Source organism: Bufo bufo, chromosome 7 (assembly GCF_905171765.1).
Source record: "Bufo bufo chromosome 7, aBufBuf1.1, whole genome shotgun sequence".
Classification (NCBI taxonomy): Eukaryota; Metazoa; Chordata; class Amphibia; order Anura; family Bufonidae; genus Bufo; species Bufo bufo.
This window is the reverse complement of record NC_053395.1, coordinates 26,545,227-26,571,471: the sequence shown is the minus strand read 5'-3', so window position 1 is coordinate 26,571,471 and position 26,245 is coordinate 26,545,227. Positions and strand designations below refer to the sequence as shown.

Here is a 26,245-nt window from a genome sequence, read left to right as displayed (position 1 = left end):
TGTATTTTGTGGTCCGCAAAAAACATGGATGACGTCCGTGTGCATTCCGTATTTTGCGGAACCGAACCGCTGGCCCCTAATAAAACAGTCCTATCCTTTTCCGTAATGCGGACACTAATAGGACAGACATGCGGAAACGGAATGCACACTGAATAACTTCAGTTTTTTGGCGGACCCATTGAAATGAATGGTTTCGTATACGGTCCGCAAAAAAAATTACGTTTGTGCGCATGAGCCCTAGAGGCATTGCTGGACCATACTGCATCCGAAATGTCCTCTATATGTGATTCATGGGATCTAATAATCGTTTGCATATATAATCATTACCTAGTTAGGATCTAATCTTCCCATCCGTGGAGGGGATCCTCTTTGCCCCCCCTGGGGTGTTTGCACCATTTGCACTGCCGACACTTTCGTACACATTTCAGCAGAATATTGTCCTTTTTTGTCTAAGGGCTCGTTTACACGAACGTGTGAAGGCCGTGGCCGTGCCCGTGCTGCAATGCCCGGGCACCGTCCGTGGAGCAGGCGCATGGGGATCGCAGATCATTCACTTGAATGGGTCCCCGATCCTTCTGTTCCGCAAAAATATAGAGCAATTTCCATCTTTTTGCGGTGCGAAAGCACGGAACAGAACCCCAGAAAGCACTTCCGTAGTGTTCCGTTCTGTTCTTTCGTTCCGCATCTCCGGATTTGCGAACCCATTGAAATTAATGGGTCCGCATCCGTGATGCGGAATGGCCACGGAACGGTGCCCGTGTATTGCGTATCCGCAAATGCGGTCCGCAATACGGAAACGGGCAGCACACATTCTGAACGAGCCCTAACATTGAGGTTGGGCTGGAGGATGAGGCCGGTGAGGCTGAGGGGGTAGAGCGGCCTATGCTTCTCTCCTAATCCTATTTTGGGAAAGCTGCCAGCTGTAAAATGGAATCGCTGTGCCTGGAGCGCTGCCGAGCTCTGCTATTCCCAGTCCTCAGGAGCGCTCTGCAATACCATAGCTTCCACTTTACCCTTTTTTTTTACCTTTCCATCTTAAAGAACCTTCCACCTTAAATCGCGTTTCTTCGGTGCTTTGGTTATATCTCGTCCTGGGAAAGCTGGGTAGCAACTAGTTTGATATTATTTGTAGTCATATAGAACAGGAAAGCGGGCAGATAAAGGCAGACCACAATGCGGCGGGTTTTGCAACGGCGCCTCTTGCCTCTCAATTGCATAAAACCACAGTCAAAACCTCCTCTAGCATCACACCCTTCTACATGTAATGCAGTGGGAGCGGTGTAAACCTTTATGTAGCCCCTACGTCCTTCCAGCATATGGGCTCAATGACATGAATGGATGTGGCATGGATGGGTTTCTATGGGACTAATACATTAGGCTCGCAATCCAGACGCCTTAGGTCCGCAATGCCAGTGCGCAAGACGGAGAAAACATGGGCACATTTCTATATTAAAGGGATTGTCCATTCATATATGTTTATCGCATATTCATAGTATACGCCAGGAATGTCCGACAGTGGGTCCCACCTCTTGGACACCTCCCCTGACCCCTGTTTTGCCAGGTAGGTGTTGGCTTTTCATAACCAGCAGCCACGTTCAGCGTGGTCAAGATGTGAAGTTATCCGCTAGGACGGGGATCAGCTACCTCCGGCACTCCAGCTGTTCAGGAACTACAACTCCCAGAATGCTTCATTCACTTTTGTAGGCTACTTTCACACCAGCGTTTCTACTAGATCCGGCAAGGTTCAGCAAAAATGCTTCCGTTAGTGATAATACAATCGTCCGGATCCATCATTAACTCCATTGAAAGTCAATCGAGGACGGATCCATTTTCTGTCGCGGCAGATTGTGTCAGAGAAAACGGATCCGTCCCCATTGACTTGCATTGTGGGTCATGCCGGATCCGTCTTGCTCCGCATCCCAGGACGGAAAGAAAAAATACAGCATGCTGCGGTTTGCTCTCCGGTATGGGAACGCAACTAAACGTAATGGAATGCATTTTGGAGCATTTCATTCTGTTCAGTTTTGTCCCTATTGACAATGAATGGGGACAAAACTGAAGCGTTTTTTCCCGGTTTTGAGCCCCTATGACGGATCTCAATACCGGAAAACTAACACGCTAGTTGTTTGCATGCTGTGAGTTGTAGTTTCACAGCAGCTGGAGTGCCGAAGGTTGCTGATCCCTGCCCTGAAATATCCACAGGATAGGGGATAAGTAACAGATCGGAGGGGGTGCAACCGCTGGGAACCCCACAATTCTAGAGGTGGAGCCTGCACCTATCGTACATTTATGGCATGGCCTATATATTCATTTTATCATAAATGTCCAGATGAGACAGCCCTATTAATGGGGCTAAAGTCATGGGTGGGTTCGCAGCATGCAAAATGCAAAACGGTTCCCCCAATCTGATGGCATACGCCCTGCCGCTCCATTCATTCTCCATAGGACCATCGGAAGTAGTGGAGCGCTGTACTTGGTTATCTTCTCCGGCCATCCCATAGAGCAGTGTTCCTCAACTCCAGTCCTCAGGGCCCACCTACTGCTCATGTTTTCAGGATTTCCTTAGACTGTGCAAGGAAACCCCCCCCCCCCCCCCTCTTCCAAACTGGTAACACCCAGATAGACCTTTATTCAAAATACTTATAATAGGAATAACTGAGGAATGGTACAACATATAGTCACAAGAAAAGGATTGTTATTGCACGGGGAATGCAAGTAGTTACTGAGACATGTCAGAAAAGGCCTCGCCCATGTACGTTTTTCACTGACACGTGCTGTCCGCATTTTTTGTGGCTAGCGCACGTACCCATTGATTTGAATGTGCCTGTTCACACAAGTATTTTTTTGCTGACTGTGGGTCAGTAAAAAATCACGGAGATCTGCGCTACTTTGGTCCATGATGCGGACCAGACACGCCCATTGATGGCATCCATGGTGCGTCCGTTTTTCACTGAAGACTGATTGGAGATGACACACGGAGGTTAAAAACGGACACATGGACCAAACACCTATCCTTCACGGACGCTTTTTTCACGTAAATGTGGACGAGGCCTAAATGGGGCTAATCCAAGTGCAGACACCCGCTACAGATTCTACTGGAAACGGTGCCAGGAAGGGACAAATCCATGCAGAAATCATCGACAGACTAAGGCCTCATGCACACGGCCGTGGCCGTATTGCGGCCCGCAAACGGCGGGTCGGCAATCCACGGCCGCTGGCCGTGTGCATCACGGATGCGGACCCATTCACTTGAATGGGTCTGCAATTCCGGAGGTGCGGAACGGAATCACGGAACGGAACACCGGAAGCACTACGGAGTGCTTCCATGGTGTTTCTTTCAGTTGTTTCGCACCGCAAATAAATATGACATGTCAAGTTGAATGGGTCCGGCCCGCTGCGCGGATGTTGCCCGTGCATTGGGGACCGCAATTGCGGTCGCCAATGCTCGGAACGGCCGCCCAACGGCCGTGTGCATGAGGCCTATGGCAGTGCAGATCTGATTTGCTGCAGACGTTTCTGCAATTGTCCTATCTATGTGAACAGGTCTTGTAGAAATCCATGCGCCAGCTGCCAAAACAACGGCATTCAGATGAATGGAACCGATTTTTCCATTGCAAATCTGCTGCGTGCGAATGTACTGTAAATTTAAGAACTGTAATGGAATATGACATATCAGTTGTCACTCAGCTTTCCCAGAAACGGATATCTCTTGACAAGTTGAGAATGGAGGAACGCTCTTCGTGTCGTGTAGCATTTGGTGACATCTGTAAAGCTTTTTATACACTCCCAACTATACACAGCAACTAAAACAAGCCACGCCGCGGACCGGACCCCTCCCCCCCCCCCTCCCCTTCGTCCTTTCATCTTTCCTCATCCATATTTATCAAGCAGCAAATATCCCGACTGTAGAAGAAGTAGATAGAAATAAATAAGACGTTGCGTCTTTGCATTGGCCTTCGCTATCAGCAGATTTCGGCGCCGGAGGTGAGATTGCAGGCTGGGAATTAGTCTGTCAGCGCTGTCAATGTGTATTCCAGTCAGGCACACAGTCAGTGACAATAGGCTGTGAGCACACGGGGGACGGCGCAGGGACCTTCTCCTGCTCCTGTTCTGCCTCCTCTCCCTGACGGCGTGATATCCACTGTTCTACAGAAACGACCTTATGTGACTTCCAGTCCTGTTAATTAGCGAACACGTATAATAATCAAGAAAATATATATATATATATCGCTGTGTGTTACATGCAGATTTCTGCAGCAGAAATTGACCTACTGTGGATGTAAAATCTTAATTTACACTGTGGATTTTTTTATTTTTTTATTCTTTATTTAAATATATACGGATAGAAAACCGTGCATCAGCAAAGTAAATAAAATACATTGAGTACTTCAAAGATAAAGCACTACAATGAGATATCTTCATTTTACAGTCATCTAAACAAAGCCTGCTGGTAGCTGTAGTATGGTGTGAAGAACCGCGTTGAAGCAGGATCTGATTTGTCTAAGCAGGGACCTTGTCGGGAGATATTGGTGAAAACGTACTCCTGGTCTCAAAAATAAAAGTACCCAGGAAAAATGAAATAACATATTTGTAAATATATTGAAAGGTGCATCCAACAGACATATAGTGACAGAAGGAAAACAAAACTGACGGACAATGAACACAAGGGGGGAAAAGGAGTGGGGGGGGGGTAGCACAACAGAGTACAAGGTTGATAGGTTCAGCATCTTAGGAGAGAAGGTTCCGAAATTCTTGGGATTCCTGAAAAGAAAACCAGGGGGCCCAAGAATCAAGGAAAGCTTTATGCTTGACTCGTAACTGCGAAGTAAGTTCCTCCATTCTCCGGATCTCCTCCACCTTTTGGATCCAGCAGCTAATTGTCGGAGGTAAAGAGAGCTTCCACCTCGCAGGTATGCATGACCTAGCCGCCATCACCAAGGAACACAGACAGGACTTACGGAGCACACTCATTGAGAGATCCGATAGGAATAATAAAAAGAAACCAGGTGTATTTGGTATCGTAAACCGGAAAATTGAGGACAATGTTTTATGGATCAACTGCCAAAAAGGACAAATTTTTGGGCATTCCCAAACAATGTGTAGCATTGAACCCATGGCTGAGTCACAACGCCAGCAAACAGGGGATGCAAATGGTAACATTTTCTGCAATCTAGTTGGAACATAGTACCATCTGGACATTATCTTATAACCCGCCTCCTGGAATCTACTCGCCATGGATGACCTGTAGAGCAAACAGAATAGTTTTGACCAGTGATCAGGGTGGATGTCTACTCCCAGGTCTTGAGACCACTTCGCCACATATGGGGGCAGATAGTCCTGTCGAGGGGCCACCAAGGACTGGTAACATTCAGATAGGGAATGTATGTAGGCGCCCGACCCAACACAAGCTTTCTTAAAAGAGGTAAGAGACCTGTCAAATCCTGAGGAGGCCGGAATAGAGGATAGAAAATGCGTCAGTTGTCTGGATATTCAGAATCCCAAAGGGCAGGGATCTGTAACTTTCAAAATCTCGTAAGTAAACCATCTGCCCGAGGTTCTGAAAAAGGGAGCACGGGACCTACCATTTACCCGCCATTGCAAAAACGGTCCTCCTCGACAACTCGCTGGGAAATTGGGATTTCCTAAAATGGGGAACAATGGTGAGGGGGAGGGGGAGATCAAAGGATTGTCTTTGACTTTATGAAATTGTGTAATGGTGGGACCGATTGTGGGATGATTAGAAAGAACTGAAGGGAGTTTCATATCCACCAAGGGCAGGGAGGCCAGCGGACAGCTCGAGTACAGTTGTTTAATCAAGACCCACTGTTTGAGCTGTGTGTGCCGACACCAGTCCACTATCCTTTGGAGCAAGGAGGCTGAGTAATATTTACGTAGGTCAGGTACACCTAGCCCTCCTTTGTCCCTCGGGATGTGTAAAAGAGATCTGGCGAGTCTCGGGCTACCTCTTGCCCAGATAAATCTGAATAAGTCCCCATGGATCCTGTTGAAGAAACTAGTGGTCTGGGTTTGATGGGGAGGGTCTGAAAGAGGTATAACACCCGTGGGAGGATGTTCATTTTAAAAATAGCACATCTTCCAAACCATGTGTGTTGCCCTTTCGACCACCTCTTAGGATCTTCCCTGATCCGGTCCCGGAGAGGGATAAAATTCCTGTGGTACACCTCCTTCAGATCCGAGGGGATAAACGTGCCTAGATATTTCACTGCTCCAGAAGCCCACTTGAATGGGAAGAAAGCGACTACGTCGGACACAAGCGTGTCCGGTAGAGAAATATTCAAGGCCTCTGATTTCTGAAAGTTAATCTTCAGATTAGAGAGGCCGTGAAATGTGTGAAATTCCGCCATCAAGTTCTGAAAATAAATCTTGGGGTTAGTCAGCGTAAACATCAGATCATCCGCATAAGCTGCTATCTTAAATTCTTTACCCCCAACTGAGAGTCCCGATATATTCGGGTTCTGTCGGATTGTCCTCAGGAGCGGTTCCAGGGTAAGAACAAAGATCAATGGGGAGAGGGGGCACCCCTGGCGGGTCCCATTCCGTATCACAAAAGACGGAGAAAACACACCATTCACCTTTGTGGCCGCAGACGGAGACTCATATAAAGCTCGGATCCATGTCACCAAAGGACCGGTGATGCCAACGTAGCGCAATACCGCGAACAACCAAGGCCACCCCACCCTGTCAAAGGCTTTTTCAGCATCCGTGGACAAGAGACAGAGTGGGGTATCTCGGAGTCTGGCATGGTGAATCAGATTGAGAACCTTAGTGGTGTTATCTCGAGCCTCACGCCACGGAATGAAACCTACCTGGTCATTGTGTATGAGATTAGATAGCAGCGGAACCAGCCGTGTGGCCAGGATTTTAGCGAACAATTTAAGGTCCACATTTAAGAGTGAAATGGGACGATAGTTGCCACATAGGGTGGGGTCCTTTCCTTCCTTATGTATTACTGTGATATGAGCATGTGACATGTCTGCAGGGAGTGGATGCCCTGTGCTGAGTACGTTGAGTGCTTTAGCTAGTGGGGCCTGGAGAAGGGGTAAGAATCTCTTGTAATAGGAGGCAGGGAGGCCGTCAGGACCCGGGGCCTTACTGGGTTGCATAGTTTTTAAAGCCTCTGCTATTTTCTCGGTAGAGATCGGCTTGTCTAAGTCCAGGAGGGAGTCTGCAGGTATTCTTGGCATGCCCGAATCAGCAAGATACTGGTTCTGTAACGGGGTTCCGAAGGTGCACTCGGTCCCCCATTGCCCGCAGAACTGTTGCTTAGCTTTGGGAATGAGGATCTGTGTTTGACCTCATTCCCAGGGCGGCTTTACTAGCTGGGTGGCTCCCTGCTCCTAGTCTGCCTTGAGCGCCGAGCTGATCACTCGGTGCTCGACTGGTTGGACTGTCGGTCATGTGACGCTGGCCACGTCACATGACCCTCACTCCCCACTATAAATACAGGCAGCCTGCTGGCCACAGGTTGCCTGTTAATTTAGGTTCCACCTGTGATTTGGTCTTTCCTGGCATACTTACCTCCTGCTGAATTCCTGACGATCCTCTGCCTGCTCCTTGTGTACTTTGCTGTTCTCCTGGTATTTAACCCCGGCCTCCTCCTGACGATCCTCTGCTGACTCCTTTGGTACTTCACGTCTCTCCTGGTATTTATGAACCCGGCTTCTCCTGACAATTCTCTGCTTGCTCCATTTGTACTTTGTAGCTTTCCTGGTATTGACTCGGTCCGTTCACGTCCTGTTGTTTGTCTGTCTGTCATCCCTGCACTTATTCCAAGTTAGGGATTGCCGTCCAGTTGTCCCCTGTCATTAGGACTCGCGAGGCAAGTAGGCAGGGCCAGGGGTAAGGGTGGAGCGCAGTGGTCACTTCCCTCCCCCCTGTGTGTGTGTGTACGCGACCGTTACAGGTTCATCACCGAATGCAAAGACCCAGTAGTGTCGTTGGGCTGTGAAAAATTGTATAAGGATTGGTAATACTGAGCAAAGGCTTCTGCAATAGCGGCGGGGTCATTACGAAGGAACCCTCGGGCAGTGGCTATACGGGGAACATAATTCTTTGCTCTCTGAGTAATCTGGCTAACAATTTGCCACTTTTGTTTCCGAACTCAAAGAAGTACCTGCGGCCATTAGCTAGAATGGTCTTCTCCTTGAGCTTACTTCTGGCTAAAAGGAGGAAAGTGCGTGCAGCCACCTCGTGAGACTTTTTATGGGCCTGTTCAAGGGTGACTATTTCCGCTAAGAGCTGTGAGATTTCAGCAGCCCTTTCTTTCTTACGTCTCGCTCCATGCTTAATGAATTCACCACGGATTACACATTTGTGAGCTGCCCAAACCGAGATAGGTGACATATCATCAGTTTGATTAGCTTCAAAGTATTGAGATATCTCCGTATGTACCTCCTGAGCTACCGCCAGATCCTGCAGTAAAGATTCATTTAATCGCCACGGCCAAGATTTCGGAGAAGGGAGGGGGGAATTCAAAGAAACATGGAGCATCGCGTGGTCCGAGAAGGTCAGCGGGTCTATAACCGATGAAGCTAAGAGGGACACCGCCGAGTGTCTTAGTAAAAAATAGTCTAGTCTGGAATAAGTGTCCCTCGCTGCTGAATAAAACGTGAAGTCCTTGACTTCAGGGTTAAGAACCTGCCAAGCGTCTACTAGTTAATGGGAATGGAGAAGCTTTTTGAAATCCCGAAGATATGAATGGGCAAGGTGAGAGGACCCTCTAGATACATCCACAACAGGGTCTAGTGCCACATTGAGATCCCCCCCGACCAACAGGGTGCCCTCCGCAAAATCATCCAGGCGAGTCAAGATCCCAGTTAGGGCCTTGAGTTGTTTGGTGTTGGGCAGGTATACGTTTGCTAGGGTGTAAAGCTGCCCTGCTAGACCTGTACCTTCTTGCTCCATAGGAGCCGGTGAATGGAGGAGCGCTTCTCAAGGGTATTTAGCCCATTGGCGTTTATAGACGCAAACTGGACAGTAGTCATGGCTTCAATCTGCTGAGAAAGGGGAGAGTGAAAAATATAAACTAACAAACAGAGGAAACAAGAGGGAGGGGGAAAGACAAGACAAGACAAAAAAGACTGTACAATATAACCCTAACCGGCTAGTCCAGATAGGGTAAAACAAAGCCTGCAGAGAAAAACTCTGCAGAAAAAAGGTGGGAAAAACCCCCACTATGCGATTCTTGGAAGGCTCGGAAGGAGTCGACCAAGATTCGCTTGACCTAGTTGGAGAGAGGGAGAGCAATCAAAAAAAAATAAAATGTGTCCCAGTCCCTGGGCCCAGGTCATATTAATCTGAGTGGCAAACAAGAACCAACTAGCTAGTGGAAAGAACAATAACAGTAAGCCCACCCGACATGAGTGAGATAGCGGGACTCGGATCATTCTACACAGCGGCTCTGAGAGAGCCAGTTACCGACTATGACAGTAGAGGCTTTCAAGCCCCAGCACAGGCCCATTAATCCGGAACAGAGCGGGGCGAACGATCTCGTCCCCCCCATTGGTACATCTTGAGGCAATGACCGGTTGTCACCCACACCCTGAAGACTAGATGAGTCCAGGACAAAAGATGCAGGGATCGGGACGTCCCACCAGTTCGGTAGTGATACTATAGGTACATCCAAAAAGCGGGACAAGTCCTCTGCCTGATCCGGCGAGAGAAGAGCGAATGTGGTCCCATTCCTGCGAACAATCAGGTGGAAGGGGTGTCCCCATCGATACGTGGCTCCAGCTTCAGTGATAATTTGGAGGATCGGCTTCAGGATACGCCTCATCTCCAAGGTTCTTCTAGACACATCCAGTAAAATATGGATTCGAGAATCTGCAAAAGGCATCGGGCCTCGTCTCCAGGCTCTCTGGATCAAGTCCTCTTTTTCCCTGAAGAAATGGACGCGACACAGCACGTCTCGTGGGTTGGAGGCACTTACACGTCGAGGACCCGTGACTCGGTGGACCCTGTCCAGTTCAATCTCGGACTCTTCCGGTCTGTCAAGGAGGGTGTTAAAGATAGTCGTCACTGCTTTACGCAATTCTGAAGATTGAATCTCTTCAGGGATCCCTCGCAGTTTAATATTGTTACGGCGCCCTCTATTCTCCTGGTCATCAAGTTGAAGCAGCATGTGTCTGTTTATGGCTTTTTGAGAGGCCACGCTCGCCTCCACCTGTGTTAGACGTGAGTCCAGAGAGGTAGAAAGACGCTCCTGGGAGGTCAGTTTGGTAGAAATGGCACTGATATCAGCTTTGACTGAGGCAATGGCCTTGTCTTGTTTAGATCCAAGCTTCAATAACATCGCCTCTAAGTCCGTTTTAGTGGGTAGAGTACTGAGCAGTGACCAAATATCACGCAGTTTAGGTCTTTTAGCGCGTTTGTTAGGCGAAGAGGAGGCTGAGGACGCCGAATCAGAGGCCTCTGAGACTGATTGAGGATGAAAGATGGCAGGGGTATCTGGAAGATCCTGCTGTGACATCCTTTCCATCACGGGATCCCCCGCTAAGTTGGAGATGCCTTCAGGGGCACTATGAGGCAAGGTTTTTGTTGTGGCCATAGGGGGTGACCCTGTAACGATGGTCTGCCGTGGCTGCAGTTGAAGACCTACTATAACAGGCGCCAGTGTTCCAAAAGGGTTTCCCCCCAAAGTCTCTGTACAATGAGAGGACGATGCGGACACCTGTGCCCGTCGCATCGCATGACAGGGGGAGTCAGGCGGCGGTCTCACCTAAGTTCCAGTGCTCTCTGAAGCCGGTGCAGAGGGCGGGGAGATCGATTGCAGCGAGGCCCATGTGCCGGAGGTAAAAGTAAAAGTGGCCTTTGCAGGCACCATCGGAGCCCCTTCAGAGATCCGGTCTGTGAGGATAGGAGAACCGGAGAGCAGGTTAACAGGGGCTTGGGTCAAGTGGAGACACGACTGTTCTGGCGCGTCCGGCCCCGTCGTTTCCATCTGCGCCATCTTGGTGGAGCCGCCGAGTGGCACTGGCGGCGGCTGCTGGGAGAAATACCGCACAATCTGCGGTTCTGCCGGCATGAAGCGGGTCCCTCGGCGTCCAGAGCGTCTCACCATGCCCAATAGAGGAGGGAAGGGCCACAGGGAGATTTGCAAAAGGTATTTAAGAGGGCCCAGGTTCCGGGAGCTCTGTAGACAGGCTGCTCACACGTCCATGCTCAGGCCACGCCCCTGATTTTTAATTTTAATTTTGCTTCCATAGGTTCCCCAGGTGGTGACCTCTATCACTGGCAGAGCTGCTGAGACCTAGCAGCTCCACCATACCCGGTGGGCATCAGAGGTAGGGGCATTGGCCTTGCCATTATTAAATGCACATTTCTACACTATGTAGGCTAGGGATGAGCGAACTTGTATTTTCAGGTTCGGCGTACAAGGTTCGTGTTATCTAAGAATTTCGTTATGAATTCTGATAAGTTATGGTCTGTGGTAGCGGAATACATAATAAAATTCTTAGGGTACTTTCACGCTTGCGGCAGAGGATTCCGGAAAAACGTATGCAAACAGATGGCATTTGTCAGACGGATCAGGATCCTGATCCGTCTGACAAATGCATTGAAATGCCGGATCCGTCTCTCCGGTGTAATCTGGAAAAACGGATCCGGCATTTATTTTTATCACCTATTTTGCGTTCTGAGCATGCGCAGACCGCAAATACGGATCCGTTTTGCCGGAACACTCGGGGCCAGATCCGGCATTAATGCATTTCAATGGGAAATGTGTTCCGGAATTTTGGACGGAGATAAAATGGTATTATCTCCGTCCTGAAAAGGCAAAAAGACTGAACTGATGCATCCTGAACGGATTGCACTCCATTCAGAATGCATTAGGATAAAACTGATCAGTTCTTTTCCGGTATTGAGCCCCTAGGACGGAACTCAATGCCGGAAAAGAATAACGCTAGTGTGAACGTACCCTTAGATAACCCAAACCTTGTACGCCGAACTTGAAAACACAAGTTCGCTGAACACTAAATCACTCCTGTCGTCTCCTCAGGGTCCGGGCTCATGCATACATTTTTTTCGGAATGTGCATGGACCCATGCATTTCTACTGGTCTACAGAAAAAAAAAAAAGGACAGTACATCTGTGTGCGGTCCGCATCCATATGTCTAGCCTGCAAATTCTAGAACATGTCCTATTCTTGTCCATATCGCAGATAAGAATAGTAATGTCTAGTGACGGGAGTGAGAAAAATGCGGAGTGCACACGGAAAATATCTGTATATCTTGTGCATGAGGCCTCTTTTAGAGACCGACGGATACCCAACCTGCACCAGGCATTCTCTAAAAGAGCGACGCCATAAGATGTCATTGCAGAGTTACCACCTGCGTTGCCTGTCCTCAGTGAGATTGAGAGGTTACTAAAGGGTTAAAGGGGTATTCAGAAAAACCTTTGTATGCAGAGTTATGGAATTAGCCGGCTCAGATGGCCTCCATATCTGAAGGGCCACCCTGGGCCGCCGAAAGCTAAGAGTGTATGGCTGAGATCAGAATATTTCCATCTGCCCTATTAGAGCCTATAGACATCAAAGAGGGGGAGGCCCAGCAAAGAGCGGCTTTCGCTGTGACGGACCAGTGCTCTCCATGTATTGCGGCTGGCATGTAACGCTACCAATACATGGCTGGCAGCAGCCTAAAGCCTTAGGGCACCTTCACACGCGGCAGATTTTGTGGCAGAAAATTTGCGACTGAAAATCAGTTCCATTAATTTGAATGGGGCAGCGAGCACATGGATTTCTGCAAGCTCCATTAACGCGAATGGAACTGATTTTCAGTTTCTTTCACAATTTCCTGCCACAAAATCTGCCGCGTGTGAAGGCGCCCTTATGCCTCATTCACACATCAGTGTTCGGTCAGTGATTTCCATCAGTGATTGTGAGCAGAAACCAGGATTGGAGCCTCCACAGACATAAGGTATAAGGCCTCTTTCACACGGGCGTTGCGGGAAAATGTGCGGGTGCGTTACGGGAACACCCGCGATTTTTCCGCGCGAGTGCAAAACATTGTAATGCGTTTTGCACTCGCGTGAGAAAAATCGTGCATGTTTGGTACCCAAACCTGAACTTCTTCACAGAAGTTCGGGCTTGGGATCGGTGTTCTGTAGATTGTATTATTTTCCCTTATAACATGGTTATAAGGGAAAATAATAGCATTCTGAATACAGAATGCATAGTACAATAGGGCTGGAGGGGTTAAAAAAAAATTAAAAAAAATTTAACTCACCTTAATCCACTTGACCGCGGAGCCCGGCTTCTCCTTCTGTCTCCTTTCTTCAGGACCTGGGTAAAGGACCTGTGGTGACGTCACACCGGTCATCACATGATCCATCACATGATTCATCACCATGGTAAAAGATCATGTGATGGATCATGTGATGACCGGAGTGATATCACCACAGGTCCTTTACCCAGGTCCTGAAGAAAGGAGACAGAAGGAGAAGCCGGGCTCCGCGGTCAAGTGGATTAAGGTGAGTTAAATTATTTTTTTATTTTTTTTAACCCCTCCAGTGCTATTTTACTATGCATTCTGTATTCAGAATGCTATTATTTTCCCTTATAACCATGTTATAAGGGGAAATAATAATGATCGGGTCTCCATCCCGATCGTCTCCTAGCAACCGTGCGTGAAAATCGCACCGCATCCGCACTTGCTTGCGGATGCTTGCGATTTTCACGCAACCCCATTCACTTCTATGGGGCCTGCGTTGCGTGAAAAACGCTGAATATAGAGCATGCTGCGATTTTCACACAACGCACAAGTGATGCGTGAAAATCACCGCTTATGTGCACAGCCCCATAGAAATGAATGGGTCGGTATTCAGTGCGGGTGCAATGCGTTCAACTCACGCATCGCATCCGCGCGAAATACTCGCCCGTGTGAAAGGGGCCTAAGGGAAAGATCTGCACCTGTTATGTGTTTAGAGCCGCACCTGCTTGTGGCTCAAAATCACTGATGAAAATCTGATCACACGGGCGTCGCGTGTGAGGGCCGGACAAGATGCGGGTGCATTGCAGAAAAATGCGCAAATTTTTTCACGCGAGTGCAAAGCGTTTTAATGCGTTTTGCACGCGCGTGAGAAAAATTGGCATGTTTGGTCTCCAGACCCGAACCCGGACTTCTTCACAGAAGTTCGGGTTTGGGTTAGGTGTTAGGTGATTTTAGGTGATTTTATTATTTTCCCTTATAACATGTGATGAGCGCAGTGACGCCACCAAAGGTCCTTTAGCCAGGTCCTGAAGAAAGTAGAAAGAAGAGGAGATACGCTACGTGACTAAGTGGATGAGGTGAGTTAAATTTGTTTATTATTTTTAACCCCTGAATGGACATTTTACTAAGCATTCTGTCTTAAGAAAGCTATTATTTTCCATTATAACCATGTCACCTAGCAACCATGCCTGAAAATCGCACCGCATCTGCACTTGCTTGCGGATGCTTGCAATTTTCACGCAGCCCCATTCACTTCTATGGGCCTGCGTTGCGTAAAAAAACGCACAATATAGAGCTTGTTGCGATTTTCACGCAACGCACAAGTGATGCATGAAAATCACCGCTCATCTGAACAGCCCCATTAAAGTGAATGGGTCCGGATTCAGTGCGGGTGCAATGCGTTCCCCTCACGCATTGCACCCGCGTGGAATTCTCGCCCGTGTGAAAGGGGCCTAATGGGATCAAAGTCCTTCTACAAGATCAACCCCCTGAACGGAAACCTAACAGATCCCATTATAGTCTGAGGTCCGTAGGCTCCGTTCGGCTTAGTAAGGCTACTTTCACACTAGCGTTTTTTGCGGATTCGTCATGGATCTGCAAAAACGCTTCCGTTACCATAATACAACCGCCTGCATCCGTCATGAACGGATCCGGTTGTATTATGTCTTCTATAGCTATGACGGATCCGTCTTGAACACCATTGAAAGTCAATGGAGGACGGATCCGTTTTCTGTTGTGCCAGATTGTGTCAGAGAAAATGGATCCGTCCTCCATTGACTTACATTGTGCGTTCGGACGGATCCATCAGGCGGACAGCAAAACGCTCCTAGCAGCCTCCAGAGCGTAATGGAGACTGATCGGAGGCAAACTGATGCATTCTGAGCGGATCCTTTTCCATTCAGAATGCATTGGGGTAAAACTGATCAGTTTTGGACCGCGTGTGAGAGCCCTGAACGGATCTCACAAACGGAAAGCCAAAACGCCAGTGTGAAAGTAGCCTAATGTTACGAATCCGGCCTATAACAGAGCAGACGAACGGAAAGGCGAGCGCAGATGTGAACTTAGCCTAAAACCTACAGGACTAGTTTTCTTTTCGTCTTTTCTCTGCCTGTTGAGCTGTGTGATTGCACTCAGTGACTGTGTACGTAAAATGGTTCATTTCTCCCGGAGTTCACCTGCGATGAGATGAGAGGGGAGCGCTGTGAGGTCGCAGCCTTGGGCGCTCCCTGTTCTCCTGTCACATTACATATACTGTAAATACTGTGTTTTCTCGCATGATTACATTAAGTATTCTCCAAGAGAAACTCCTTTCACTTGCTCTTTGTGAATGCATTGTGGGTTGTAACGTCCTTGAAAACCTCACTTTTTTTTTTCTTTTTTCTTTTACTCTTTGAAGCCTGCAGAACTGAGACGTCCATTGTGTGCCGTACCGCAGGAAACCAAAGACTGAAGCGTACAGTGACAGTCCTAAAAAGACCAGGGTCAGGCTGCATTCACACTTCTGTCTTTAGATAGACATGATTGATTTATATATATATTTTTTTTACTTTTTTCCCTACAATCTATTCTTCCTTTTTTTTTATGGAGAGAAATGAAGAGCCTCTCACCCCAAAATACCTTTTTTTAGAACATTTTTAACAAACCTAGCATATCTATGGATTACTTGGACTCTATTCCTTTGAATGCCCTCCATTTAATGCTGCATTTCCCCTGTAGTGGCCGCTGCATTAAGATCGACTTTCATGTCAAAAGATATCATCATCATGAGCCAACCCCTTTAAAGGGCATCTGTCAGCAGTTTTGTACCTATGACACTGGCTGACCTGTTACATGTGCACTTGGCAGCTGAAGACATCTGTGTTGCTCCCATGTTCATATGTGTCTGAATTGCTGAGAAAAATTAAGTTTTAATATATGCAAATGAGCCTCTAGGAGAAACGGGGGCGTTGCCATTACACCTTGAGGCTCTGCTCTCTCTGCAACTGCTGCGTCCTCTGCACTTTGACAGGGCCAGGCAGTGAAAACGGCATCACACCTGGTCCTGTCAATCAAAGTGCAGAGGGTGCAGCAGTTGCAGAGAGAGCAGAGCCTCTAGGTGTAATGGTAACGCCCCCGTTGCTCCTAGAGGCTCATTTGCATACATTAAAACATCATTTTTCTCAGCAATGCGGGCACATAAGAACGTGGGACCAACACAGATGGCTTCAGCTGCCAAGTGCACATGTAACAGGTCAGCCAGTGTCATAGGTAAAAAACTGCTGACAGATGCCCTTTAAGATTTGGCAACTCCCATGTTTGCCACAAAGGAAGCCGTTGTCATACAGACCATGAGATTGATCAGGATTAGAAAAACATGGCAGAATTTTTTTAAAAACATTGCCACACCAGTTCACAGGCCGTTCGTTGTATTGCAGCTCTGGCCCATTCACTTCAACAGATCTAAAATTGCAATACCAGACATAACACATGGTGTGGAAGAAAGCAGCCATGTTTTTCTAATTCGGAATAGTCCAGGCTTTTAGGCCACGCTTCCTTTACCGCTAAGCCATGCCGAGGACGGCAAAAAAAAACTGAGATGCGACACAAATTCTAGACAAAATTGAGGCACAGATTAAATAGTGAATCCCATAAGATCCTATAGAAATATTATAGTATTCACTGATCAGCCACTCTCTTGAAGTAAATAACATGCCAAGGCTCATTGACTTGCATGGGGAGTGAAGGCTTAGCCCATTTGGTACGATTCCACAGAAAAGCTACTGTAGAGCAAATTGCTGAAAAAGTTTCTGCTGGTCATGATAGAAAGGTATCAATACACACAGGACATCGCTGCTTACTGCGTACACAGTAAGGGGCCTTGCACACGACCATATGCCCTCCGAGACATACGGTCCGTGAGCGGGCCATATGTCCCGGAGCGGCACTGATCGTGCGCACGGGAGCACATAGCATCATAGATTACAATGATGCTGTGCACTTCGGGCCGCCCGCGGGACTATTGTCCTGCACTCATAAAATCATATGAGTGCAGAACAATACCCTGCGGGCGGCTCGACATGCACAGCATCATTGCCGCTCCGGGACATATGGCCCACTCACGGACCGTATGTCTCGGAGGACATACAGTCGCGTGCAAGAGCTGGGTACTAAGGCTGGGTTAAATGTGTGCAAAAAACGTATACGTTAAATGGATACCTAAGACGGATGCCATACAGGATTTCCACCGTAAAAAATGTATACCATAACGTTTTCTTACGAACTCTGCAGTATAGAAAAGCATAGTGTACTGCGATCCTTTTTTTCCTAAACATATATGTTAAAGATAGGACAAATGCATGATGTGAACCCAGCCTTACAGGTAGAAGGTTTAAGGCCCCATTCACACGTCCGCAATTTCGTTCCGCATTTTGTGGAACGGAATTGCGGACCCATTCATTTCTATTACTTCCAGGTCCGCATTTCCGTTCCCGAAAAAAATTTAACATGTCCTATTCTTGGCACATTGCTGGTGTCCGTGTTTTGCGGATCCGTGGATCCGCAAAACATGTTATGGACGGGTGAACGGGGCCTTAATGTTATAGTTGAGCGGTGTTTGTTTTTGTACATTTCTTAAATCCTTTTACACAGAGCATCTACAACCCCGAGCGAGCGCTGACTGACGATATACAAGTTAATAGGTGCTTGTTTTTACATGGCCCGACACTGAATGGGGGATGAATGATCCTTACTACGGTCCTTTGTTCCCCGTTCAGTTTGCATATTGTCCGCAGCAGATCCTATGTACAGAGGGTGATCCGTTTGCTCATTTGTCGGGTCATCATTGGCATTTGCAAGGGGTAACGATCAAGAGTTTTCTGTTCCTGGTCATTGGCGCACGTAAAAGGGCCCTAGGGCTGCATGCACATGGAGGCCGCCCATGTCCCTAGTATGGATCCATATGTCCTCTGTGTGCTGCTGTACAACCTAGGTGGTGGATACCGCATCTGCAGGTTACTCTCTCGTAGAAGCAACACAGTATGGCGACATTTTTTAGCACTATATGAGGCAAAACCTAGCATGACAAAAGCTGATTATATCCTTTCACTAAGGCTTGGGGTTGGGCTCACGCGTGAGGATTTAACACCGTCGCTGCTGTATACTACAAATGGGAAGAATTGAAACCCCAGGAAAGGCTGCAGCGAAGTTAGGAGTACAAAAATATGATTATACAGTCACCCAGATTCTAATTTTGTGAGTCACGATCTCTCATGCCATCATGTTCAAAAAATACCGGTGTAATTTGTAAGGAGACGATGGGCGCACAGAAAGCACTATGTATGTACGACAGTATGTCATGGTGTCACCCACACAGCAAAACAGGTGCCGGCCGCATCCGTTCACCTATCACATAGACTAGTTCAGGAGCAGAGTATAGGAATGGAGTCATGCTCTGCCTTCCAGTGCACCGCCTCTGCTCCGCTGCCAAATGTGGCTCCGGCTGTTTGCTGCGGACTTTGCTCTGCGTGCACTGATATGTGTGCCAAGCTGGTAGCTTGGACGGGTTTAACTCACACTACAACAGTGTGCCCCCGCCAAATGTCACAACCACTGTGCCCCCGCTGCTTCTTTCATCACAGCCCCAGTCAATACCGCTGAGCTCCTGCTGGCATAATGTGTCAGGAAAGCGGGCAACTGGAATATAATAATATACATTAGGCATATCCTAGGAAAGCTGGGTGACAAGCTATATCTGCCATAGGGGCTGTCACCCAGCAAGGATGAGCCCCAAGTAAAGGGGTATTCCCGTCTTATAAAGTGAAGGTACCGGTATATCGGCAGGCTGCGCCATCATTTCATGATCGATGGAGGTGCAACCTCTGAGAATGAAGGGGCTGCAGACACTGGTTTAGGGGGATATGCACACTGCAGTCTAGTTTAAAAAGATTTTTGCTGTATTTCCGCACCAAATCAACAGAAAAATCCTCATGTGTTTAGGCCGCTTTCACATGTCCGTGATGACATCTGTGACAAGATGGCCAGCGGTTCATTCATGAAGAGGTCCATGAAGGCGTTTGGTCTGCTTTTTTGCTCTCCGTACGTCATTCGCATTCCACGTACACTGCTAGGCAGAAAATTAATCTCCTATCAATTGTCCATGAAAACCACAAACCAAACATGGACACTGGCCGTCTTGTGTCAGCGGTTTACACTAAGCTATAGACTGTGCTGTGCATGAGGGATCTGCATGCTTTCGTTGTGCCAGCATGGACTCGATGGATGCATGAGCGGTCCGCGAAGACCACAGTGCGCGATTCACTGATGTGTAAAAGGGGCCTTACTTGCGGATTCTGACATGGATTTGCCCCAGATCTCACCCTCTGCACTGAAAATCCTCACAAACAATTGACATGCTGCGGATTTCAAAATCAACACCACTGGTCAATTTCAACACAACGTACATCTTAGGGTCCATTCACACGTCCGCAAAATGGGTCCGCATCCGTTTCGCAATTTTGCGGAACTGGTGCGGACCCATTCATTTTCAATGGGGCCGGAATGTGCTGTCCGCATCCGCACTTCCGGATCCGCACTTCCGTTCCGCAAAAAAAATAGAACATTTCCTATTCTTGTCCGCCATTGCGGCCAAGAAAAGGCATTTTCTATGAGAGTGCCGGCGATATGCGGCCCGCAAAATGCGGAACGCACATTGCCGCTGTCCGTGTTTTGCGGATCTGCAAAACACATACGGACGTGTGAATGGACCCTTAGGGTCTCTCACCATCTTCGGCTGGGTTCACATAACGTTTTATGCCTTCACTTGACGCATACGTTACAAAAAAAAGATACAAAAACGCAGCACACCATGTTCTTGTATCCTGCACAGTCCGGTAAAAAAAAAGTTTACAATGGAACTCTATGGTGAACGGATGCCACTGTATGGCATCATTCTGAGGCATCCGTTTAACGTATATGTTATAAGGATGGGAAAAACGTGACGTGAACCCAGCCTTAGCTGATACTGTATTGCGCTGTGGATTGTTCTCACGAAAATCTGTGTGGAAAAGCCACACGTAATATGCATCACGTGCATATACTGTACGCTTAGGGTATGTTCATATGGCGTATTTTGACGCTGTCAGAATCCACCACATACATCAAAGCATTTTCGGCTGCGGTTGTAAAGCGTAGAGGCTGCTGACCTGCTCACGGCCCAGCACCATTGAATGGAGCGAATCCTCAAACAGACAGCCACCACGGCAGGTGCGTGCACAGAGTGCCAAGAGGGGACATGTACCTTCTTGGTGCGGTCATGGCTTTAAACCGCCACCCTATGATCTTCAGCACTGCCTCCCTCTGAAAACAATGGAAGGCAGACACCACATGGCTGACGGCAGAAGTTTGGCATGGTATCCGTTCAAGAAACGCAGTGTGAACGGCCCCTTATTGTTGCTTCCCTTTCACTGCACAGTGTCAACTGCTTTACTGAGAAAAGTGAATAGGTTTGGCTGCAGTTTCCTGCACAACCAGTTGGCCAGGAGCGCCGCTCTGGAGGAAAAACCAAGGGCGCGGCACAAAACCAGCCCTGCATCCCCTTCATTCTCTGTATCAGTGGAGGTCTGAGAGGCCAGACCCCCACCAGTGAGAGCATATATACCGTCGCTTTTTAGATGGAAATAGCGCTTTAGCAAATGGTCAAACAGGGTGGAATTTCCATAGAAAAATCTGCAACGAACATGGGGCAAATCTCCATGCGTTTTCACCCCACAGTGGAAATCCGCAGCATGGATTGACATACTGTGTATTTAAAATCTGCACCACTGATCACTTTATAGGGTTAGGGCTTATGCACACGGCCGTTGGTCAGCCATGCCCCTTTTGCGGCCCGCAAACAGCGGGCACCGGCTGTGTGCACCCCACATCATGGATGCAGACCCATTCGCTTGAATGCATCTGCAATCCAGAAGGTGCGGAACGGAGGCACTGAAGCACTAAGGAGTGCTTCCGTGGGGTTTCTCTCTGTGCCTCCGCACCGCAAAAAAAAATAGATCATGTTCTATTTTTTTACGGTGCGGACAGATCACAGACCCATTCAAGTTGAATAGGTCTGGATCCGTCTGTGGAATCGGCACGGATGTTGCCCGTGTATTGGGGACCGCAAAATGCAGCGGTCCCCAATGCACAGAACGGCCAAGCAACAGGTGTTTTTTGTTATTTTTTTTGGGGGGGGGGGAGTTTGCAGTACGTGGATGAAATTTTTTAACATCTCATCTACTGTGCTGCGACCGTGATACTGTAATTACGTGCGGCAAATCTGTAGAGGCCAATCCGCATTATATCCGTCCCATGAGGACGTAGTGTAGAGCATTGATATGAGAGCTGGGGGTATACATCAATACATAAATAGAATAAAAATAGCCATATAGAGGTCTACGAAAGCCCCTTGTGGAAGACGACCATGCTTGTCGTCACCCAGCTTTCCCAGGAGCAAAGATAAGAGGTGATATGGGAACCTCGACAGAATTGAGAGAAAGGACATGGCTAAAAGAAGTTGTAAAATGCTTGTATAAAGTCGTGCGCCATATTTTGGTGCCAGTTATTGGTGTGTAGTCATCTCCGTAGCATACGGAAGAGAAGTGTTACATGCCTCAACAAGTTCATCATGACTCGTGCGCCATTTTTAGAAATTTGGTATCATTTTCAACCACTACATTCATCTGTCTTGATACACTATTGCCCCCTCCCCAAAAATCTCCCCCCAGTTTATATAATTGCATTTAGGGGACTGGGAAAGCTGGGGCCACAACCCCTGTGGGGCGATTTAACAGCATTTTTAGTGCAATATCTGCTCCAGAGATTAGCAGCATGAGAATCACTTGCCAGGAGGATGGTGATCACTTTCAGGACCCTTCGCTCAGCACTTGTAGACAGATATGTTGTAGCAGGTGCAAATACCCCAGCAGGGTCTATTTATACAGAGTCGCCTCTGAGCATAGCGAGTCACAAGCCTTAATCTTCTGTCTGCCACACTGGTCATCATCATACTGACAAATGCAGCTTGTTTACCAAGGAGGAAGACGAGTCGCAACCAATATGTCATTACATCCAAAGACTCTCCCTCCGTAGGAACCTGTTCTTTTATATTATAACATATATGAAGTGCGTGAAAGTGTATAAGAGGCAGGTGTACCAAGTCACATAAACCCCCATGTTTTACCACTAATAAACTAGTAAATGCAAACAATTATTTTATTATTGCATTGCACTCATTTTGGGCTAAAAATCATTTTTTCAATTGGTGTTTATTAAAAATGTTGAGCCCCTTTCTCTGTGCAGCCTTGAGATTCTCTAGTAGCAGACTCTGTATTTTTACTGCGTTACGTCAGGCAGCTCAGCCGACAGCTCGTTATCTCTGATCTCTGACCTTATAAACTCTCGTTATAGCTCAATTCTTATCTTATTGATAAGAATGTGGATTAAATAGGTGTTTATGACCTTTTAGTCATTTAGAGATAAGGGTTATTAGATAACCGCCACAAAGTGTCGCTCAGGTTATGTCTGAGAAAAGACGGATGCATTTTTCACCCAGATTTCTGTGCGTATTCCATTTAAAGGGGTTATGCCGTGATTGATGTAAAAATGAATATCAGACATCATATAGTACATCACTATCTTTTCCTGTTTAGGGCTCATGCACACAAACTTTTTTTGCGTTCAGTATACTGGCCGTTTTTTGAGTTCAGTATGCGTTACTTAAACCTCAACCATTCATTTCAATGGGTCATCAAAAAAAACTGAAGTGTCTCCGTTTCGTTCAAAGATAGAACATGTCCTATTATTGCCCGCAAACCACGATCCGTGGCTCCATTTAAGTCAATGGGTCCGCAAAAAAAAAAGGAACACATACGGAATGTACTCCGTATGTCTTCCGTATCCGTTCCGTTTTTGCGGAACCATCTATTGGAAATTTTATGCCCAGCCCAATTTTTTCTATGTAATTTCTGTATACTGTATATGCCATACGGAAAAAACGGAACCGGAAACTCTACTGAAACGAAAAACGGATCCGTTAAAAAAGGCCCGCAAAACACTGAAAAAGCCATACGGACGTGTGCATGAGCCCTAACTAAGATAGAACCAGCCCTGAGCCTCACATGATCCAGACATCTCCACATTCATTGTTCCAATTTTTCTGCTAGACTGATTTCAGGATGGCAGCTCAGGGGGTGTGTCCTTTCTAAGAGGGTGTGTCCTTTCTAAGAGGGTGTGTCCTTTCTCAGAGGGTGTGTCCTTTCTCAGAGGGTGTGCCCTTTCTCAGAGGTTGTGTCCTTTCCTGCTGTAGCTTTTTCCCTGTAACTACCACAACTTCTAATAGAAGATAAGGCTGGTGACATTTAAAGCTTTAAACTGAGCGTGTGCGACCACCTTAGTGAGGTGGACGGAGGAATAAGGAAAAGAACAAACAGCAGGTGGCGCTATACAGATACTTTTTTTTTTTAATAGTTCAGTGACTATACTACATTTTTGAATAATATGCAATTACAAAAGTGTTCAAGTCCAAGCGCTGTTTTAAAAAACAGAGAGTATTTTTTTTGTGGGACAATCCCTTTAAATCCCCTTCCTATTGTTCTAAATGGTAATCCGCATTTCCGTCCCTACGGCTCCAAACTTTTTTAAACTTTTTTTTTTTTTTTAACCGCTAGTTTGAAATCTGCATCAAGTAGTGACACGCCCATTCTCGATGCATTTGCAAACCGTGGCGGGTAACCACACACATTGTGCACGTGCCCTAAGGGTCGGGTGTGCAGAATGTCTGATACCCAGTGCCCATTTGCAATCAGCTAGATAGGTGCTCCCTCCTGGCAAGGAAAATCCCAGGTCAGCTGCCTGAAGCTGAGGTCGTCACCGCCCTCCTGAAAAAGGACACGCCCCCTGAGCTGCCATGATGATACAAAGAGGCAGCCCCTCTTCTCCCATGAGATCCTATTACAGGGTCTGTCCATTATCACAGGACGCGACCTGTAATAGATATATAATAGATGCGTCAATCAGCGGGCTTTTAACCAATCACAGATCTGTAAGAAGCGTCACAATCGCTGCTATTTCTTGTCATTTACTGTTCGTCCCTGCAGCCCGCTAACCAATAATCCGTACGGTCTCCATCTTTATTTATGACCTGTATCCCTGGAGGTTGATTGCACCCAATGCAGTGGTGACAGTCACCATACGTGCAGCGAACCAGAGAGTGGAGCAGTCAGGTAAAGGCGAGGATGCTGCTCAGCTATGTGTTACCATGACGACCCACCCCTGCTCGTCGTATCTGGGGAGCGAGGTCTTGATTCTTCCCCTCTGGGAATGGAGATAATCGGTGTAGATTCACCGGCAGGCAAAAAGGTGATTTCAGGCGAAGCAAAGATAGGGGGGGGGGGGGGGGGGGGCAGTTATAAATAATATATCAGTCTACGCCTGAAACCAGGGTAATCAGGAGCTTATGGTCGTATTGTGTATGTATATACATGTACGGTGTCGGTGTATATAATAATATATATTTTATTGAATACTAACCTCTCCCACCACACCGAAAATTACATAAACGGCTGAATTGCATGCCCTTTTTATAGCCCTCCACCTCTTTTGTTTTATAGGATGATAAAAGACAACGGAGTAGAAAAGTTAATCTCATGAAAGCAGCGATGAGGTCTGTCGTCATCAGGACAGGTCGAAGACTAGGACGAGCAACAGGATCACTACGTAAGGCCCCATTCACACGACTGTATTTTTGGTCCTTACCCATTTATTGCAAAAAAAAAAAAAGGGGGCAGCACACCATGTGCTCTCCACATCCATATGTCCATTCCGCAGTCCCACAAAAAAGATAGAACATGTCCTCATCCGTTTGGTGGACAAGAACAGGTATTGTGACAATGGGTCCGCAAAAATATCAGATGCAGCACGGACGTCATCCGTATTTTTTGTGGTTGTGTGAATGCACCCTAAAGCTGGCCATACACATTAGATAAAGGTCAGCCGAATCCACCAATTTCCCCCGCCATCTAATGTGTATGGGGGACTCCTCTCTCCCTCTGACTGCAGATGGGGCATGTTAGATTTTAACTGCCTAATCCTTTTTGTTTTCAGGGAGATGAGCCTTTGCCAGAGATATCTGGCAGGGGTTCATCCTGTCTGACGGTTCAGGACACATGCGTGCTCGGCCAAGCCAAGCGTGCATGTATGTTGGGGGAGGTACAGAGAGATGTCTGTCGACCAAACGAACATTCGGCAAGCAGCCGCAGATCCGCAATACACGGGTCCCGTTCCGTGGCCATTCCGCATCACGGATGCGGACCCATTCATTTCAATGGGTCCGCAAATCCGGAGATGCGGAACGGAACCACGGAAGCACTACGGAGTGCTTTCTGAGGTTCCGTTCCTTGCTACCGCACCACAAAAAGATAGAGCAGAACGGAGGGATCGCGGACCCATTCAAGTGAATGGGGCCGCGATCCCTATGCGGCTGCCACACGGCAGGTGCCCGTGCTTAGCGGACCGCAATTTGCGGTCCACAGCATGGGCACAGGCTTCACACGGTCGTGTGAACAAGCCCTAAGGCTGTATTCACACAACAGTGATAAATGGCCGTCTTCAGAGCTAATTAAAGTCTATGGGCCTATTCAGATGGCCGTTTATTTTAATGGCCAGTGAATAGCGGCCGTCAAAAAATACGACATGTCCTATTTTTACTCGTTTCCAGAGCCAGACGGACCACATTGAAATCAGTGGACCTATTTTTAAGGACTGTTTAGACTAGGGATCAGCCACCTTTGGCACTACAACTGCTGTGAAACTACAACTCCCGACATGCACTCTTAGGGCTGTGTGCCAGTTGGGCCCGTGCTGCGGACCGCAAATTGCCGTCCACAATGCAAGGGCATGACCGTGGGGCAGCCGCATGCGGATCGCGGACCCATTCACTTGAATGGGGTCCGCGATCCACATTCGAAGGGTCGGCACCGCAAAAAAGTAGTGCATGCACTATTTTT

The 26,245-nt window shown here is 47.6% G+C and overlaps 1 long non-coding RNA gene across 1 annotated transcript in view; it reads left to right on the top strand.

The window, feature by feature from the left end:
• LOC121008267 overlaps positions 1–24,959 on the top strand; it is a 42,400-nt gene extending 17,441 nt beyond the window's left edge. Inside the window, exons 2-3 of the long non-coding RNA XR_005780544.1 lie at positions 11,226–11,303; positions 24,851–24,959. This is a non-coding gene — a long non-coding RNA (uncharacterized LOC121008267). The remainder of the gene's footprint in view (positions 1–11,225; positions 11,304–24,850) is intronic.
• Positions 24,960–26,245: the final 1,286 nt, after the last annotated feature.